We start from the raw sequence: 5,295 nt of genomic DNA, 5'->3' as shown, positions 1-5,295 counted from the left end.
TGTTCCCTTTAAACGGTCGCCCTTCACCCTTACCGGTGTCCGCTGATTTTTTTTTCTCCCCTGGCCTCAGTGTAAAAAGCCTGCTTGCATTCACTCTATCTATACCCATCATAATTTTACATACCTCTATCAAGTTTCCCTTCATTTTTCTACACTCAATAAAATAAAGTCCTAACCTATTTAATACGTGTTACTGAAAACGGGAAGGAAGGATGGGCAATGTTGTGCACTTATTGCTGTACTTCAGAGCAGGGCGGGGAGGTGGTGCCCTCGGGTCATTGCTCAAGAGCGCAAAGCATTGAGCGCTTTTCACGGTTTCTGTGGTGTAGTGGTTATCACATTCGCTTTACGCGCGAAAGGTCCCCAGTTCAATCCTGGGCAGAAACATTGTTTGGGCTTCAGTGCTTTAAATGAACTTGAGACTCAACTTTTCAGTTTGTGTTCAAGTTTACTGTCATGGGCATCCAGGTGTAAATATAATGAACATTCGCTTTCTAGCAGTAGCGCATTGTATTTCAAACCTGGCAAAGGTAAATTAAAGAAAGAAGAATTAATAGAAATTATATATAATTTCCAGGAGAAAATAAACGGATTTAAACCTAAGGAGGTTCGTAGATAACGTACACTGCAACGTACACGGGAGAATTAGCCTTCAAACCTATTGCCATGCGTTGTCGCATGAGGATGCATTGTGGTTTCAACGGAGCTCACATCTCAAATGTTCCCATTCAGACAAACATCAGGAAGAATAAACGTGTGCTGCAAAATTTCAAACCTACTTTAAAATGTTAAATCGCTTTCTTTTTCCTCCTCCTAGTATTCTACTCCTTCCTAGTCCCACCATACAAACTCTCTGTTCAAATTCTCCACCGGGGTCTTCTAGGTTCCACCTTTTCCGTCTGCCTCTTCCGCACCCCCCCCCACTCCTCTCTCTCTCTCTCTCTCTCTCTCTCCTCCTCTCTCTCTCTCTCTCTCTCGTCTCTCTCCTCTCTCCATCTCTCTCTCTCTCTCTCTCTCTCTCTCTCTCTCTCTCTCTCTCTCTCTCTCTCACTCTCTTCCCTTCCTCCGCTTGTCTACCTTTCTTGTCCACCTGCTACTCCTGTCGAACATGAGAGCACATTTGCACAGATGGCTGACAGTCCTTTTCTGTCTCATAAAACCTCTACTTTCCACACTAATGCCGCTCTCTTTCAGAACCGCTGTTTCCTTCCATTCATCTTACACCAGCCAAGATGGATCAAATGTGATTTTGACTAATTTACCGCTTTGCTAACCCGGGTGTTTTAAGGAAAATGCATATATTTGCTCATTTTGGACTTACTTCCACCTCAAACTGTGTTAAACCAGTGCAGTGGGATATTTTTAAAATTTATTTTAGTAATTTCAGGATATGTGGCCACAGCAGCATTTATCTACACACTATCTTCCTCAGCCACCTGGTAGACCAAGGGTTAACTCTTCCTGTAGCTTTGCGGAAAATAATTAGAGTCTTTTCAGGGTAGGCTACTGACGTCACCCGGAGATTATTTTTCTCTCTGTTTAATAAGAGCCCCGTTCACTCGGTTCCCCCCCAGTTTCAGCGAGAGCAGCTTCCCCTGCCACGGGACAGATAACCGGAGCTGCAGTGTCAGGGAGAGTGAGGACGGATTGGCTCGTTCTGTCATGGATCGGAATCCGGGGAAGCGCAGCCTGGAATATAACGGGAAATGGGAGAAGTGTCTTCTGGATGTTACCATATATCTCTGCAGACTATTGGGTGCCGGTAGATTTTCGAGTTACATATGTTCTCGTCGCCATTCAAGTGGGTTTTCTTCCCCCGTCCTCGCCATTATTGCTCTTCCTGGTGAGTCTCTTTGTTACGTCACCCCGCATTTTTCTTATCACGTGTACCTCTCATTATAATAATTTAATGATGCTGTCGCACTGCAATGTGTTAATTAAACAAACCTTTTTCCTATGCACTTTTGGTGGTTTTCAGTCCTGGCGATCTATGTTCAAGAGAGTATGTGTTGGCAGTGGTGTTGATACAGAGCAGGTTTACGAGAATGGTCCAGCGATTAAACGATCTCACGTATGAGGCGCGTTTGATGGCCCTGTGCTCGTATTTGCGTAATTTAAGCGGTTGTTAACTGAGACTTTCAACGTTTATGTAGAGAAGGTAAGAAGACAGTTTTAGAAGGGAAACACGTCAATCATGATTTAAGTAGCTTATGGTCCTGTGGCGTGGTCAGGCTGGCTTAGTTAATGCTCCTGATGTAATGGTTAAATTTCTGAGGAGTGAACTTACTGACAGTCGCTCAGCACAGCAGCCTACCACCGAGACGTTGAACCCAATTGCATATTAAAATATAGCTCAGCTTTCATTCACTTTCTCCTCGCCGCGAGAATGTCTGCGATGAATCAAGATTTTGTTCCTCCCCTCACTTGAGGGTCAGTTGCAAGTAAACTTGGGTTCCAACCCCTAGTCTTTCCGTGGCTAATCGGTCTGATCGGTCATCTGTAGTCCAGGAGTTCCGTAAACTTAACCAGGTCACTCCGCCTGTCAGGACCTTCGGCCGTGCCGACCACATTATCGAAGTGTCTTTCGCATTTTGGCTCCTATCTCGCCCTATAGGCTTGCGGGAGTTCCTTAGAAAACGTCGTTCGTTCTTCACGTTTCCACATTTGCTGTCGTTCAGCAGTGACATTACATTCTCTAAAACTGTGAACATTTATCTTAATGGCTCCGCTTCCGCGCGTTTTGCGTTCGCCAGCTCTGTATCCACATTTCTTTTTGTTATCGTTTCAGTTGGCAGCGTGAGGCTGCCGCAGAATTGTGTTGGATAAATCATCTAATTATCTGCCTTCCAGCAGAAAGAATGACGTTAGTGTGACGACCCCTCCTCCGTTTCTCTCTGATCATCTCCAACAACATCGGTCGGATTAGAAAGTTAATGAATTCGTTAGTTCCTTTCCAACTTCCATGTGCTGACCGAGGTGCCGCTGAAGCAAAGGAAGCATTGTCTCCGGAATATAATCACTGGTTGCATCTTCTGGCTCTGGCCACCCTCCTGCCCACTGTGTTCATAAAATGCATTTTCCGATTGGGACCCAAAAATTGTAAAATGCAATGATCTTTAATATATATTTTCACGCCCGCTGCATTTGACGGTGTGTAAAGCCTAAGGAACATATTTCTGAAAACATGACTTTTGTTCCCCCTGAAAACATGATAGACCACTGTAATGACGTATTGTTCTGGTGACAAATGAACTTCATTGTTGCTGGAAAAAAAAAAGGCATTTTCGAGACATTATGACTGGCAATAGGATGGTAAAGACAGAAGTACAAGGAGGGAGCTGGTGAGACTCGCGGCACGATTTCAAGGTAATACTCCCTCAATATTGGCAAACAGGAAGAGAGGTGCAAAAATAAGGCTTTGGACTACAACTCCATCTGCAAATTCAGTCGCCCTGGCTAAGGATCAGGGGCGGAATCTGCGCCTCATCCAGAGATGATGGGTGTCAAGGATTATTATTTCACGACAGTTGAGATTCCGCGGAGCATCATTCAGATCTTTTTCGCTCAGCATGTACGGAATTTCACAATCATCAGTCATCGTTATCTGTGTTCTTCGCTTTCCGTTTCGTTGCTAATATTCCATCGAACAGATTGCACTAAGATTACACTACTTTGCAAACCGGTTCAATTTTATCCAACTGGTAATCGCTACGATTACATTATTCCGTCAGGCACACTCATCTCAATAATTGACACACATTGCACTCGTTTTAAGAGAGCTCTTCCTGTTGTACTTACCCTGATGGTTTATTCTGCTTCGCAGCGAACATGGTGAACATATTCATCCTGTCTCGGGGAAAGTGCGGCCTCTCCAGAGTTGTCACTTGCTACCTGGTTGCCATGGCAGCGGCAGATCTTCTGGTTCTTATCCTGGACCTGATATTGAGCAAGATTCCACTTACGTACAGCAGCACTACGTCTTCTCACCCGCTCAATGTCCAAGGGGTGTAATATCCACGCTGCTCTGATTTACACCGCAACCGACTGTTCTGTCTGGTTCACCGTCACGTTCACCTTGGATCGGTTTGTCGCCATTTGTTGCCAAAAGATGAAAACAAAATATTGCACGCGGAAAACCGCGGCCGTGGTTTTGGGGACAGTGACTGTGATCAGCAATTTAAAGAATATTTACTGGTATTTTCGACTGTCAGAGGAATACCACATGGATAATTGCTCCATTCATTTGTCAACAGAGGTATCATTATTCCAAATTCACGAATCAAATATGACCTATTTTATTCCTTCCTCACCCCTGTACTCCCATTTGTGCTGATTCTGCTGAACGAACGGCCTCACTGTCAGGCACGTCTTAGTCACCAGCAGAGCCCCGCGGGAGACTCAGAGTTTCCGGTAACGGACAGAGTGCCAGAGACCCGGAGATGGAGAAACGCAGGAAATCCCTTGTTTTATTGCTGATGGTCTCGGGTAATTTCATCCTGCTGTGGGCACCTTTCAGTGTGTTCTCCGCATGGGATCGGCTGAATTATCTTCCCATGCGTTTGCCTCCGCCAGATTCCCTTCGAGAGCTGGGCATCATTCTGCAGCTTCTGAGCTGTTGTACGAACACGGCCCTTTACGCCGTTACACAGGCCAAGTTCAGGGAGCAGCTAAAGAATGTGGTAAAATCTCCGCTTGCCCTCATTGTTCAGAAAAAATCGTGACTTAGCGGCGTCGCCCGTCCGGATACCACTATATATTGCGGGCACTTTCTGTCCCTCTTGGCCCGGCGCTATCCTTATTCCTGTCACACCTCACAAGCGGAAATTGCATAGACAAGCCCCTTATGCAGCTGCAATGCTGGTCCCGAATTCGCTAGCTCATTTTCCCTTCTCTGCTCTACTGATTGTAGTGCATTTCGCCCCATAGTTCCACAGTACATTCCTCTGTCCTCCCGATTCGTTGGTCCAGCTGCAAGGCCATATTCCTGCGAGGGCGTCCGTGTTCCCGAACCAACCCGTTCATTCCCGACAGTGGCGGCTGAATTGCTGCTGCGAGTCCATTGACCACTGAATTGGTGCCTCTTCCTGCAGCCACGCTGAGCTCGGTCAGTCTCATCTACACGGCCTACAACTTGCTACACCGCCTTCAGATCAGATTGTACCCGTTCTGACACCAATCTTGTCTCTCGATCTCTCTGTTCCCAACTCCAGGGGGAGATTATCTACCGACATATTTTTACAAAGCCATGCTACTGACTCCAACAGTCATCCTGACGATACTTTCTGCCAAACGGAC

At 46.0% G+C, this 5,295-nt stretch overlaps 1 non-coding gene across 1 annotated transcript; it reads left to right on the top strand.

Annotated features, from left to right (window-relative positions):
* The first annotated feature begins 314 nt into the window (after positions 1 to 314).
* trnav-uac (transfer RNA valine (anticodon UAC)) lies at positions 315 to 387 on the top strand. Its single transcript has one exon. It is a non-coding gene; the product is annotated as a tRNA-Val (tRNA).
* Positions 388 to 5,295: the final 4,908 nt, after the last annotated feature.

Source organism: Hemitrygon akajei, unplaced genomic scaffold, assembly GCF_048418815.1.
Source record: "Hemitrygon akajei unplaced genomic scaffold, sHemAka1.3 Scf000041, whole genome shotgun sequence".
NCBI lineage: Eukaryota > Metazoa > Chordata > Chondrichthyes > Myliobatiformes > Dasyatidae > Hemitrygon > Hemitrygon akajei.
This window is presented reverse-complemented; position numbering and strand designations above follow the sequence as displayed.